Source organism: Jaculus jaculus, chromosome 6 (assembly GCF_020740685.1).
Source record: "Jaculus jaculus isolate mJacJac1 chromosome 6, mJacJac1.mat.Y.cur, whole genome shotgun sequence".
Classification (NCBI taxonomy): domain Eukaryota; kingdom Metazoa; phylum Chordata; class Mammalia; order Rodentia; family Dipodidae; genus Jaculus; species Jaculus jaculus.
The window spans coordinates 55,910,604-55,926,681 of record NC_059107.1 but is presented as its reverse complement, the minus strand read 5'-3'; the positions used below and the strand labels follow the sequence as shown (position 1 = coordinate 55,926,681).

The 16,078-nt window shown below is 38.8% G+C and overlaps 1 protein-coding gene across 2 annotated transcripts in view; it reads right to left on the bottom strand.

Moving 5' to 3' along the window:
- The window catches only part of Lrrtm4 (leucine rich repeat transmembrane neuronal 4), a 903,813-nt gene that overhangs the window by 662,715 nt on the left and 225,020 nt on the right, over positions 1–16,078 (bottom strand). The gene's annotated exons all lie outside the window — the stretch shown is intronic.

Genomic DNA, 16,078 nt, shown 5'->3' with positions numbered 1-16,078 from the left:
TTTTTCTCTCTTTGTCTCTGTCTCTTTCTCTCTCTGTCTCTCTCAAATAAATAAATAAGACTGAACATTTTTTTTAATGCATGATATTGTATTCTCTATTCTGTAAGTACATGTATACAAATATACTTATAAATGAAAATACCATGTCAATATAGCAGCTGCTTTCCTTAGACATTTGAATAATGGTCAATTTTTATTTTCCTCTTTTACTCATCTCTGTTGTGAACAAAAATCTATCCTCAATTTGTCGGGACATATCTTTATTAAAAATTTCACACCAAGCGTTTATATATTTGTTTTTCCTTGGTGGTGAAATTAATTTCAGAGCTCCACATCACATGCCATATTTTACATTATGAGAAAAGGTAATGATTGAGTTGTCAAAATATCAAAAAGACATTTTATCTATTATAGAAATAGTGTGACTTAGTTTAAGATTTCTCTCTATATGTTCATTCATCAACATTTTTTATATTTTATTTTATTTTTAAATTGACTTTTTATTGACAACTTCCATAATTGTAGACAATAACCCATGCTACTTCCCTCCCTCCCTGATTTTCCCCATTGAAACTCCACTCTGCACTATAGTCCTTCCCCCTCCTATTATGGTCCTGTGTCAGGTACTGCGAGGTCATGGATAGCCATGCCATTTGTGTCTGGAGACGCAGGTTGTAAGGAGTCCTACCCTTCCTTTGGCTCTTACATTCTTTTTTTCTCAATTTTTATTAACATTTTCCATGATTAAAAAAAAAAAAATTTCCCATGGCAATACCCTCCCTTCACCCCCCCCCCTGCAAAAAAAAAAAAGAAAAAAAAAGAAAAAAAATTTCCCATGGCAATACCCTCCCTTCACCGCCCCCCCCGCTTTTCCCTTTGAAATTCCATTCTCCATCATATCCCCTCCCCATCGCAATCATTCTACTTACATATATACAATACCAACCTATTAAGTACCCTCCTCCCTTCCTTTCTCTTCCCTTTATATCTCCTTTTTAACTTACTGGACTCTGCTACTGAGTTTTTTCCTTCACAAACAGAAGCCAATCATCTGTAGCTAGGATCCACATATGAGAGAGAATATGTGGCACTTGGCTTTCTGGGCCTGGGTTACCTCATTTAGTATAATCCTTTCCAGATCCATCAATTTTTCTGCAAATTTCATAACTTCATTTTTCTTTACCACTGAGTAGAAATCCATTGTATAAATGTGCCACATCTTCATTATCCACTCATCAGTTGAAGGTCATCTAGGCTGGTTCTATTTCCCAGCTATTATAAATTGAGCAGCAATAAACATGGTTGAGCATGTACTTCTAAGGAAATGAGATGAGTCCTTTGGATATATGCCTAGGAGTGCTATAGCTGGGTCATATGGTAGATCAATTGTTAGCTCTCTTGGGAACCTCCTTACTGATTTCCACAATGGCTGGACCAGATTGCATTCCCACCAACAGTGTAGAAGGGTTCCTCTTTTTCCACATCCTCAGCAGTATTTATGGTCATTTGTTTTCCCGATATTAGCCAATCTGAAAGGATTGAGATGGAATCTCAATGTAGTTTTAATCTGCATTTCCCTGATGACTAAGGATATATTTTATTTTTATTTTTTTGTATTTGAGAAAGAGAGAGCAAGACACACACACACACACACACACACACAGAGAGAGAGAGAGAGAGAGAGAGAGAGAGAGAGAGAGAGAGAGAGATAAAATGGGTGTACAAGGGCTTTCAGACACTGCAAACAAATTCTAGATGCATGTACCCTCATGTGCATCTGGCTTACATGGGTTCTGGGGAATTGAACCTAGGCACTTTAGCTTTGCAGGCAAGTGTCTTAACTGCTAAGCCATTTCTCCAGCCCAACACTTCTTGTTTTTAAGGAAAAATATACCATTCATGCAATTAGCTACAAAAATGAAAGGAAAAAGTTACAGACAAAATATTGTATCCCATACTAACATGTACTGGTGTGTATGTAGATCTGGAGAGGCTAGAGATTGATGCTAGGTGTCTTCCTCATTCTCTACCTTATTTATTTTCTTAGTTATTTATTTTTGAGACAATTAAATTAAATTTTGCTGTCCTAGATTTCAATGATTTGGCTTCTAGCAGGATAGTGAGCACCAGGGATTCTCCTGTCTCTGACTGCTCAGCATTGGTATTAAAGTTCACATACCCTACCCAATATTTTACATGAATACTGTGGATTTGAACCCAAGTCATCATGCATGTATAGTAAACATTTTATTATCTGAGCCATCTTCACAACCCCACTGTTAAAATCTTTAAATCATAATAAGATACTAGTTTCCTAATGTGGCTTTGTGGGCTGAGTGAAATGATACAATGAATCCCCTAGTGTATCTATGATTCACCTAGTATCCATGACAAAATAATGCCCCGTGTATTTCACTGGCATGAAGAGGCTTTTCTGGTGTGCATGGTGTGAGGAGCCTAGAGCTTCCTGTTAGTTCCCCACCTCCCAGTTCTCTGGCCCCAGTACTCCTATTGCTGGCTGGAGGCAGCCTGGGCTCTACATATGTGCTGTGGAAGCAGGCCTTTTGCTCCACCTTCCAGATTGACCAGACCCTAGATCCCCAACTCCTGGATTCCCTGCTCTGTAGGGTAAGCCCACAGAATGAGTAGGCCAGAATTCCTTGTTTTTTCCCACCTCTCAGGTCTCTGGGCCTGGTACCCCTGCTCCTGGTTGGGGTAACCTGGACCCTGCATGTGTACTGAAGAAGTAGGCCTTTGCCCCTGGCTCCCTGATTTACTGAGCCTTAGGTCCTCAAATCCATGTTCCCCTGAGCCAGGAAGTGTACAAGCCACTCTGGAAGCTGGGCTATGGTTCTTGGTTCCCTTTCTTACTGATTCCTGATTCCCCAACCCCCATTTCTCCTGTGTTGAAGAGTGTGAAAAAGTAGAGTGAATAGGCCTTAGATTCCAGTTCATCACCTCCTAGTTCCCCAGGTACCCTTGAAGCATTTGCAAACTCCAAAATCTGCTTATCTGAAGTAATAACCCATCCCACTGCAATCCAACTGACACTTAAAAGAGAAGACTCACTGAAAACCCTACAAGGACAAATACTTGCTTCAATAAGATAAGACATCTACCCCAAGGACCACAATGCCAAAACAAAACAAAACAACTAAATTCATAAAACATAGATCTCTATCAAGGATGTCTACTCCCAAAGTGAAAGCCTCTAATGAAAACACAGAGAAAACAAAAGAAATTTAATCCTAAAATGAAAATCCATCAAGCTATGCAACCTGAATCAAGTGAAATGTTGAACTGGAAGCAAATCATCGAAGTACCTACAATTGCGTAAATAAAATGGAGAAGAATCACCTCTTAGAGCATATAGTTTTTATCATTGTGCTTAACATAATTGAAGAAAATCACATAGAACTCCAAACAGAGATAAATGAATTGAAAGTGAGTCAACAAATAGACTATCTCAGTAACTAGCTGACTAAGCTTAATGAAGACATGATCAAATGCAAGAATCAATTCCAGTAAGCATCAAGAAAATCAGTCCTTAACCTAAATCTTCTACATCTTCCCTCCCTCCCTCTCCCCCTCTCCCCCCTCTCTCTCTCCTCTCTAACTCTTGTATATTAGTTATGTTTTTCATCAATTTCTTAGTGGGCACTGACCTGTAACCCCCACTTCCAGCTTGGGGCTACCATCCACAATGAGCTTTTGATCAGAAAAGCCTACAAGGTTTCCCAAAACAATGACAGACTTCTGTCAGTACTTGATGACCCACCAAAGGCCAGTGGTAAGACCCTATTGCTGAAGACTCCATATGCAGCTGACATGTAAAATGGAATGGCATGGCTGGAAGCCAGGAGAAAGTCAGTCCCCAGACAGTCAGCGTGTCTAGTGCCAGAAGGTGCTACATGGGCGACTGGGGGAAATGACCAATATCTGTCCAAGCAACTCATTGTCTAACCTAATTAGCAACAAATAACCTGATGTGATGCCCACACAAGTGCAATAGTGGCACATAGCCATGGTGGGGAACCAACTGCTCTTGATTTGACTAACTGATCCCCTCAGTGGGATGAACCCATAGCTGGAGCTGGGAAACAAGTCAGAACCATACCCAAACACAAGCCCACTCTCCAATATCAAGCTACCATCAATCATTGGGTACAAGAGGGCCTACACCTATCAAACTCTCTATCAAAAAAGTAATTGTTATCTCAATTTTCCAGGTGCTAACTTACTCTCCGTTGGAGAATCTGCTTCTCTTTTTCAGATAGATGCAGATCCTAAGGAGAGAGCTGCCCCAACATACCTCAAAAGGGGCCTGACTGAAACTAAGGACAATTGGTGAAACAAGCAAGGATGATGTTTTCTTGATGAACCAGATGCCAGCACAAAGGGGAAGGAGACCAACATAGAGAAAAATCAACTCCTACCAAATCAGAGCCAGAGCCTCAGAGGCCCCCAACACCTCAGCACTGAAGCAGACCAAAAATGAACCCAACATGGCTCAGGGAAATTTTGCAGAAGAGGGGGCGGAAAGAATGTCAGAGTCACATGTTGGGTCATGATATGCAGAGACATTTATCATACCAATAACTGTGGTCTAACTCCACAATGAACGACCCATTTACATCAACAAGGAGGGCCCAATGGGAGGGAGTAGATCATGGATGAGCCTAAAAAATGGTACCAAACTGCCTGTATTTGCTGAAAAGAAAACTAATAAATTAAATTTAAAGAAAAAAAAAAAAGAAAAAGAAAATCAGTCTTTGACCTGAAATCATACCTTAACACAGATATGTATATGATTTTAAAAAGAAGAAACAGGAAACAAGAATCATATAAGGCTATTAAAAAGATCTCTAGATCCCCTGCCTCCTGCTCACTCACAGTTGCTCATGTGAAGAATAGAACTTCTGAGCTGGAAGATAAGACAGAAAAAAAAAAAAATTGATTTGAAATTCAAAAAATTGGGTAACTTCAAAAAAGTTATGTGAACAGATCACAAGAGAACTATGCTATACCACAAAATACCAAAAAATTGGGCTCATGGGTATACCGGAAAAGGAAGATACCCAGGCCAGAGGCACAGAGAACACATTTAACAAAACTGTTGAAGAAAAAATTTCCAATCTCACAAAAGTTGGCTCATCCAGACACAAGAAGCTCACAGAACACCAGAAATGAATATTTAAAACTCTTAATAATGAAAATAAGGAGAGACTGCTAAAAGCAGCAGGAAAGAAACAACCACAACACAACACAATCCCATCAGAATTACCTCAGATTTTTCACTGGATCCCTAGAAGCCAGAAAGGTCCTCAAATGGAACACTTTAAACTTTCAAAAACTATGGCATCCATCCTAAAATACTATACCCAGTGACAGTATCCCTCATCATAGATGGTGAAAGGAAAACTTTTCATAAAAAGTCAGCTCTGTGATTTTATGTACACAAAGCCAAACCTACAGTGAATACTGTAGGGAAAACTCCACACAGAATAGTCAAACAACCTATCTCAAGAGCCTACCAGAAGAAGGTCACAATAACCAAAACTAGAGAAGGTACAAAAAAGTACACAGCCAAACACAGCAAAAAAAACCCATAAAGCACCTCATAATGGCAGAAATTACCTCCAACCTCACAGTTATGGCCTTAAATATTAACAGTCTTAGGTCACTCATCAAAAGATACAAGTTAATAGGGTGGATCTGTAAAATTGACCTTTCTATTTGCTGTCTTTAAGAAACTCACCCTAACACTAAAGACAGACACCTGATTAGGAAGAAAGGATGGGGAATGATATTTCAAGCAAATTGAAATAAGAAATCAGTAGGCATTGCTATAGTAATATCTGATAAAATAGACTTTAAACCAAAATTAATCAAAAAGTTAAGGAAGGCCACTTTTTACTCATCAAGGGAATGATCCAACATAAGGATCTCATAATCATAAATCTACAGGCACCATATACTAGTGTACCACCATTTATGAAAAAAGCAGAAATAAACAACAATACCATCATAGGTATCATAGGTGGGGACTTTAATACTCCACTATTATCAATAAGCAAATCATCCAAGAAGAAAATCAATATAGAATTAACAGATCTCAACAACACCATTGATCAACTACAACTAATAGATATCTACAGAACATTCCACTCCAGGTCTACAGAATACACATTCTTCTCAGCAGCCCATGGAACCTTCTCCAAAATGTATCATGTATTAGACCACAAAGTGCCCCCATAAATTCAGGAAAATTGATGAAACTTCCTGTATCATATCAGATCACAATACATTAAAGCTAGAACTTAGCAGGAGACACATCAGGAATTCCACCAGCTCCTGGAGTGTTAAGAACGTTCTTAAAAAAATTATATATGAGAGAGAAAGAGAAAGAGAGACAGATAGAGAGAGTGAAAGGATAGACATACCAGGGTTTCAGGTACTGAAAATGAACTCCAGACACATGTGCCACCATGTGAATCTGGCTTATGTGGGTCCTGGGGAATCAAACCTGCATCCTCTCACTTTGCAGGTAAGTGCCTTAACTGCCAAGCCATCTCTCCAGCCCAATAACACTCTTTTAATTAATGAATGAGTTGTGTAAGAATTCAAAAAGATAATAAAATTTCTACAATTGAAAGATAATGATAACATAACAAAACTAACTGGACAAAATAAGCCAGTCCTAAGGGGAAAATTCATAGTCCTAAATGTCTTCATAACAAGGACAGAGAGATCCAAAATTAACAATCTAATTCTACACCTTAATGCATTGGAAAAACAAGAACTATCCCACCTTCATCTTCAGACAGAAAGAAATAATCAAGATATGAGCAGAAATGAATGAATTAGAAACCAGGAAGGAAATTAAAAATATTGATGAAAGGAAGAGCTGGTTCTTTGAGAAAATAAATATTGATAAACCTTTGGCCAATTTGATCAAATGAAAAAAAAATAGTAGCTTTTCTATAATGCAAAGAAAAAACACACAAAGAAAGGAATCAGTGAGGTGCCCCATTTTCAATAGCCACAAAAAAATTAAACACCTTGTAATAACACTAACAAAGGATGTGAAAGACCTATTTAATGAAAACATTAAAAAAAACAACTCAGTAAACAAGTTGAGCAGGACTTGAGCGGATGGAAAGACCTCTTGTGCTTCTGAATAGGTGCATTTAATACTGTGAAAATGATAATTCAAGCAAAAGCAATATACAGATTTAATGCAATACCAATAAAAAATTCAGCATTCTTCACAGAAATAGAAAACTGATTTCAAAATTCACATGGAGTGGCAGCAAGCCTCAGATATCCAAACATATACTAAGCAGAAGAAACACTTCTGAAGATATCACCATACCTAATCTAAAGGTATAATACAAAGCCATATTAGTAACAAAAAACAGCCTAGTACTGGCTTACAAACAGACATAGAGACCAATGGAAGTTACCTGATCTTTGAAAAAGGAGGCAATAATGCATACTGGAGGAAAGACTGCATGTTCAGCAAATGGTTTTGGACAAATTGGATAACCATATGTTGGCCAATGAAATTAGACACATTCATTTTAACATACACAAAAATCAACTTCAAATGGATTAAAGACCTCAATATAAGACCTGAAACTCTTCAAGTACTGGAGGAAAAATAGGAATAACTTTATATGATATAGGAGAGTGGAAGGACTTCCTGAACAATACCCCAGTAGGCCAGTACATTAAACAATCTCTCAGTAGATGGGATCTCATGAAGCTAAAAAGATTTCACAGTTCCTAACTTGGATCAGCTTGAGTTTCTGGAATATCAGGCAGGCAACTTGAGATCCACACAACAGAGATGGAAAAGTTTAGGGGGAAGAGAAAGGGAGGGGAAGTTTGGGGGAAATAAACACAAAACTATGCCCAAAATGAACTGGTGCCATAGAAACCTTTCTCCTTGAAGGTAGGCTAAAAGACATAATCCTCATCAGAAGTGTAGGGAAACCATCTGATTTAAGAAAAAAAAAGGGGGCCCAGGAGAGGGTGGAACAAAGCATAACCAGTACAATAAATCAATGCTAATCACATTGATCCATTGATCAGACATACTTACGAGGTCTCAAAAACAAGACAGACTTCTGTCAAGGCAGTTGATTACCCACTTAAGGTGAAAGGTAAGCTCTATTGTTGAAGACACCATATGTTGCCAAGACATGGAGAGGCATGTCTCAAATTCAGAAGAGAGCCATTCCCCAGAAAGTTAGCCCATCTCATGCTAGGAAGCACATGAGCTACTGGGGGAAAGTGGCCAACAATGGTGTCAGCAAGCAGGGGTCTAAGATACTCAGAGACAACTGGCAAAACAAGAAGCACATACCCGTGCAGTGGTGGTGCACAGCCTTTATGCATAACCAATGGCTTTCTTACTGGCTAAGAGCTCTGCTCAGTGGAAAGAACCCATATTTAAAACTGGGAACCAGGCCTTAATCCAATAAAGTCAAAGATTATGCTATCCTATGTCCAGTTCCCACTAGTTTTTAGTTAAAAGAGTGCCACATCCATCAAAATTTTCCTAAATTATAATGCTTATCTTATTTAACCTATTCTGACCTCACTCTTCATTAGAGAATCTGGTTTTCTTTTTCAGTAGGTAGCAATATCTGAGGAGATAAACTACCCATCTCATCTGAGCCAAGTCCCAGGTGAAACCACAGAGGAACTGGGGAGACTAGCAAGAGTGCTGCTTCCTTAGTGAGCCAACAATCAGTGCCAGGGTGAAAGAGGCGGACTCTGAGGATACTCAACACATACTAAAGCAGAGATTCTGAGGGTCCTAAGACCTCATCACTGAGGTAGATTTATAGTACACCCACCAAGGCTCAGGGAATTTTGTGGATGAGGGAGCCGAAAGGCATCCTACATGGTGGGATGCAATGTCCACAGTAACTGACTGCTGCTCCCACAATGCATAACCCACACCACCATGGGGAATATCAGCTCCCCCATTGAGGAGGGCCCTCAGCGGAGTAGGGGTAGTGAGGAGGGAAAAGATAGTACCAGCAAATGATGCTTCCATAAAAAATTGAGTTCATAAAAAAGAAAAGAGGGCTGGAGAGATGGCTTAGCGGTTAAGCGCTTGCCTGTGAAGCCTAAGGACCCCGGTTCGAGGCTCGGTTCCCCAGGTCCCACGTTAGCCAGATGCACAAGGGGGCGCACGCGTCTGGAGTTCGTTTGCAGAGGCTGGAAGCCCTGGCGCGCCCATTCTCTCTCTCTCCCTCTATCTGTCTTTCTCTCTGTGTCTATCGCTCTCAAATAAATAAATAAAATTAAAAAAAAAAAAAGAAAAGAAACTAACTAATTAGCTAAACAAAAGGAAAGAAACTAACTAACTAGCTAAACCAACAAAGAGGCTTTTATGATCTAAATGCCACTGACAGGTCCACCTTCTCTCCCTAGCATATCCTCCAAGATAGGATTTGTGTTTTAACTCCATCTGTATTATTCCAAAAAAGTAATTCTTTGGATCTACCTGAAAGTATTTTTTGTTAATCTTCAAGACTAACAGTTTTTGGACTTCACATGTTAGAGTCTATCTGGCAAAAGAATCAGCAGACATTTTTTTTTCCAGAAGGGATAGACAGCAAATATCACAGGCTTTGTGAACCACCCATCACGTCTGCTGTTTTAAAGGAATCTCAGCTGTAGACAGTTTTGGTATGCTTAGGAAAGCCAGACTCTTTTTTTTTTTTATTAATTTATTGTTATTAGATATGGACATACTTAGTATGTAAACTACACATGTTTGGACCATCCTTTCCCTCATCTGGCCCCTTTTCTGAAGAGGTCCTCTTAATTGGGACTGCAGGTCAACCCCATGGGGATTGTGAGTCATGCATTGTCCGGACAACATTCAGTTATGGGGGAGAGGCAATATTTCTGTGCATAATGTCCCAACTTGTGGCTCTAACAATCTTTCTGCTCCCTCTTCTGCAAAATTCCCTGAGCCATATTGGATGCATTTTAAGTCTACTTCACTAAAGGGCACATAGGAGCCTCTGGATCTCTGCTTTAGTAGGTATTGAGTGACCTCAGTGACTATCTCCTTCACCCTTGTGCTGACATCAGGTTTACCAGGAAAGCAGCACTCTTGCTCATTTTTCCAATTCCTCTGTGGTTTTAGTGGGGGCCACTATGTAGTGTACTGGGTTGTTTATCTCCTCAGGTCCCTCTCCCATCTGAAAAAGAGAAACAGATTCTCCAATGGAGAGTGAAGTCAGCACTGATTAAATTGGATAACCTTGATTAATTTAGAGAGAATTTTAAAAGTATAGACCCTCTTATAGCTCAAGATCAAGTTCCAGGTATGGTTTCTTTCCAATGAGTGATTCTGTTAGCCAATCCAAGAGAAGTTGTTTATTCACCATGGCTGTGTGGTACTATTGCACTTATCAGGTTGTTTGCTACTGAGTAGCTTAGACTTTGATTTTCTCAGACAGATGTTGGCCACTTTTCCCTGATAGCTCATGTAGCATCTTATAGCACTAGATGGGCTAACTGTCTGGGGACTGGCTCTCTTCCAGATTTCAACCTGGTCTCTTCATGGTCCATGGCAACAGCATATGGTGTCTTCAGCAGTAGGGTCTTACCATTAACCTCTGGTGGGTAATCAAGGGCTCTGACAGAAGTGTCTTGTTTGTTTTAGGAGACCTTGTAGGTCTCTCCAATAAACAGCTTGTTGTGGATATTAACTGTGTCTGAGAGCCAGGCTTCTCATGAAATCTACTTATAGAAATAAGCATTGTGTAGATTACATGTACACATCACAGCTTTTGCTGAATCCTGAACAAAATTTTTGCTGAACCTTCCATGAAATGATTGGCAAACAGAAAGAGTGACATGGCCTCAACATGTCCTTAGATGCCCTGAAACTTCCAGTATTTCCATGCAATTTTTTACCTCAATTTCTCTAAGGTGCTTCATATATTCTCACAAATTTCTTCAAATTAACTTCTGAAAACAATAAGGATAATTTCATGTAAGTACTGTTTGTGAATTTAACAATTTGATGCATGCTATCTTCCATTTCTTCTGCTTTCAGATGGAGGTCAAAGACCTTCTGATTCTTGTATACAGAAGAACCAAAGGCTTTCCAAAATCACTGAAGGCTTGCTATGTATTCAAAACAAGCATCCTACCCACCATGCTTTAAAATATAACCATGTCTCAGTAATTTAACAAAGTTCCACCTACTGAAACTTTAGCTTTACACATAAGTCAGAGAAGACTGTCACATATCTGGGCTGGAGAGATGGCTTGGCGGTTGAGCGCTTGCCTGTGAAGCCTAAGGACCCCGGTTCCAGGCTCGGTTCCCCAGGTCCCACATTAGCCAGATGCACAAGGGGGCGCACGCGTCTGGAGTTCGTTTGCAGAGGCTGGAAGCCCTGGCACGCCCATTCTCTCTCTTCCTCTATCTGTCTTTCTCTCTATGTCTGTAGCTCTCAAATAAATAAATAAATAAATAAAAATTTAAAAAAAAAAGGAATGTCACATATCTTATTTGTGTTCATAACTGAAGTCATGATTATGATTTGAATTCAGTTTAGGTTTTGGAAGTTAGATATTATTTTTTAATGCCTAGTTAAAATTTTGTTACTATAAGAATGTTTTACACATCCACTCAATATCTTTTCTAAAGTGTATCAACTTATGAAATATTTCATATTTAGCCAAGAAGACAGTATTTTGAAAGGCTTTTATTTAATAAGTTGGTATAACAAAGCTCCATTATGTCACCAGCATATAAAGTCCCTGTCAGAGGACTGTACAGGTGGCTCAGATATTGTAGGTTTTGCCACAAGACCTGTGTTTGAACCCATACACATAAAAGTCAAGTGTGGTAGCATGTGCCTGTAATCTCAGTGTTGGGGAAGCAATGGCATAAGAAACCCTGTGGCTCACTGGTTAATAATCTACTCAGTTGGTGAGCTCTATATTTAGTGTAAAACCCTCTCCAATGATAATAGTAATAATAAGTTGGAGAATAACTGACAAAGAGAAGTGGATTTTTTCTGGGCTTGACATTCATTAAATACAGATGCAGCCACACAGATGTTAACATACATGAATACAAGTACACTTGCCATATCTACATACATGTGCTAAAATGAATAATAATACAAATCTATAAAGAGACATTTAATGACACCAGGAATTTTATGCACCTTTGTTTGAACTGGAGATTTTTGACAAGTAATACTCACTTTGTAGATTTTCTCTGCTTTACCTATCTTACAACTACAAGAAATTACTCTGCTCTACTTGTCTGAGACTCACACATATAAAACTTTGAAAATATTCAATTTCACAAAACCAAATGTTAATATAGATCTGGAGAGATAGTTCAGCAGGATGATGCCCTAAGGGAGGCTAAGACTTCCTATATTCAAATCTGAAGAAATATTAAGTTCCCACATAAACAGGTGCCTATGACCCCAGTCCTGCAAAAGAGAAGAGACATGAAAATCAGTAAAGTCACAAAATTTTAGAATCAGTGAGAAGAAGATTCTGGCTCAAAAAAGATGAGGCAGAACACAGATGGAGCAGGCCAGCTAACATTTCACTCATCTCTGTAGGCATGGGTGTGGGGCTTCTCTAGAACACTTACACGTGCATACAGTCACACACCCCATTCACACCACACACATACATAAGCAAGAATAACTAAAACTAAATTAATAATAAATATTAGTATAGGCCCTCACAGTATTTAGGTTTGATCTTCTTTTTCATTTATGTCTTGTCCCCAAGCTAATTTCTTAGGAAATCACCTAAGCAGAATACCCACACTTGCTTCCCCATTATGCCACATCCCTTTCTCTCCTTATTTAATTTATTTTATTTTGCATGTGTATATTTGTGTGTGCATGTATGTGAGTATAGATATTTATATATTTTGGGGAAGATACATATGCACATGCATATGTCTTCCTGTACAGGCCAAATACCAACTTCAAGTATCTTCTTAAATTTCTTTCTGTACTATGTTTCAAGACTGGTATTGTTGTAGAACTATCACTGTCTAAATTGACTAAACCAGCTATCCAGTAATTACTCTATATCTTCCTGCCTCCACAGTGCTGGGGTTCCAGGCTCATGTGGACATTGCTAGCTTTTACATGGGTTCTGAGGATCTTATCCCAGGTCCTCATACTTCTGTAGCAAGCATTATAGTCACTGAGCTTTCTTACCTCCCTAGTCATCTTTCCTTTATTTTAATAAAACCTGCATGATGGTTTAATATTTTATTACTTACATTATTTATTCACTTATTTTAATATGTCTTCTCCATGTAACTCAGTAAGGACAGCATGACAAAATAATAGTTTTTAATATACTGTTTAAATTAGCACATGGCATTGAGCAGGTGTCCAATGATATGCAAATTAAAGAAATAAGTAAATATGTCATATTTATTGGCAATGATTTTATCAGCATTCTCCATTTCTGGTAAGGAAAATAGGGCTCTGAAAGTGTAAAAGTGGTTAAGTTTGTCTGGGTAATTGCTAAGGTTTCTAGAGCCTTTGCTTTTAAAATCTATCCAATCTGAGATGAGTCAAGGGCAGGTCAAGTTTATTGCATGAATAGTTTGAGAAGTACTGAGCAATGATTCCAACTGTCTCCTCCAGGATTTCCCCTCATCTGAAGATGATGTGAGGCATAAAGAAGAATGGGTTAGCACTCCTCAGCAGAGCATAGGAAAAGATGGTATGCTTTTAACCTGCATACTTCGTGTTGTTCTGTTTACTAATTAGAATGATCTAGGAAGTGAGAGACCCTTTCAAAACAATAAATCTAAATTTTCATACAATGGCATTTCTATGGATATACGGTTAATCTAGAATAAGAGAGACTATGAGAAATAGGATATTCCATATCCTGATATGCTGTTGAGACAGGTTATCAGGCTGGAGAGATAGCTTAGTGATTAAGGTGCTTGCCTGCCAACCCTAAGGACCCAAGTCAATTCCCCAGAACTGAAGTGAAGCCAGATGCACATTGTGGTATAGGAAGTTTGTTTGCAATAGCTAGAGGCCCTGGGGCACCCATTCTTCTTTGTCTCTCTACCTGCATCTTCCCCTATTCCTCCCTCTCTCTCAAATAAGCAAATGAAAATTTTAAAATGAGACAGGTAATCAATGAAGTTTTGAAGAGGATAGATGGCAGAGTCAATTACATTGTTGTTACATGTGGTATTAATATTAATTTTTAATTGATAGGATTTAGATTCTCCATGTAAAAAAGTCTCTGGGTATATCTGTGATGGAGTTTCTAGGTTAGGATAAATAAGATGGGAAGATCCACCCTATGGATAGGCAGTACCATCCCAGTGGCTGAGTTCCCAAACTGCATTCCAAGGAGAAAAGACCTCAAGCAATAGCTCACATCAGGCTCTGCTTCCTAATTGCAAGTGCAAGGTGACCAGCCACCTCCGGATCAATCTGTTGGGCACTCCTCCATGATGGGCTGTGCCTTCAAACTGTACGCTGGAATACACATGTCCTCCTTTTTGTTGCCTTTTTCAGGTTTTTTTTTTTTTTCAGTGCTGAAAGACAAGTTTAATGATATACTCCTCATTACAGAAATAACTAGGGAATTTAAGCTGTAATCCAGGACCCATGAAACCACATCTAAAATAAGCTGGTGTCTTACAATAAGTACCCTATGAATACCACAACCATTCTCTCCAGTCTTACATGAAAACAGTTATGGGGGCAGGGAGGGGGCCAAATACCTAGTTTTGTGGCCGAAAGGAAAATAGCCATTCTGTGGTTCTGGGAAAGCAGGAAGTGCAGTGCGGCTCACTGTGCTGGTTTGGTCTTCTTGTTCTTATTCTTTCTGTCCTTCTTCTTCAGCCCATCCATATTGGCTCTTAGAAGATTGGAATAGCCATCAGAAACTTATTCACTTCTCTGGAGCTCACCACCGTGCTGATCTTCTTTTTCCCATCAGTAGCTGTCAGCAGACACTTGCTCTTCGCAGGTTCAAAGCCCTCCACAGTGCCCTTCCTCGGGGTGGGTTTGGTGTGGCCATTGTACTTGTCAGGGTGATGAACATGCTGCCGGTTGTCTGGCACTTCTGCAACAGTCTGGTCAGCTCCCTCAGGAACTGTTCGCTCTCTAGCAGCACAGCACCATCTAAGTCTGTCCCCAGTTGTTTCTTTTCTTTTTGTTTTTTTTCTTTTTGTAACCATGAGAATTAAAACCAATACATTATATAACTCAACATTTATCTATCTGTCTCCAGTAACTGTATATATTTATTTTACTTGATTTTACTACTATGCACTAAATGTGATACAGCCTCAACTATGAATTGTTTACGGAGGTAAGATTAGATAGTGACTAAGAATATAGCTTAGGAAATAAAAGGGCATCTCTGTAATTCATAAAATTAATTAGAAAATTTAGATAACAAAATATATGGTGTAATACTTGCTATGAAGATTGATGGCCTGATACATGAACGAGTTGATTATGCTTGGGGAACATTTTAAGTCATTACTGAAAGGTAAGTATCCATTTTCAAGGCATTTGCTGGAAACTGAAATGCTGAATTCATAGAAAATTATCACAACCAAGCTCATACAAGGATTACTGACCTTTAAAACACTTTTATTGCCACAAGCAGCAAAATAGGAATGAGGAAGAATTGGTAGGGATGGAGCTAAAAGTTGGGAATACGAGTTAAAATAGAGGTAAATTAATTCTTGCTGCCATGAGGTTTGTCGTCCCTTGATTAATCATGGAGCATCAGAAATAATTTCAATTTAGTTTCCGTATTCTTTACAGGCATTTGACACCACAGTTGCTTAATAGAAAAATACACACACACACACACACACACACACACACACACACACACACACACATATACATACATACACACATTGTTAAGAAACATGATCTTCATATCAATTAAATAAAAATAATTTAAACTTATTTCGTGGAATATAGAGCTGACATTTTTATAATGTATATTCCACAATGTCATATATTACTTTTGAGCATTATTTAAAAACTTTAGT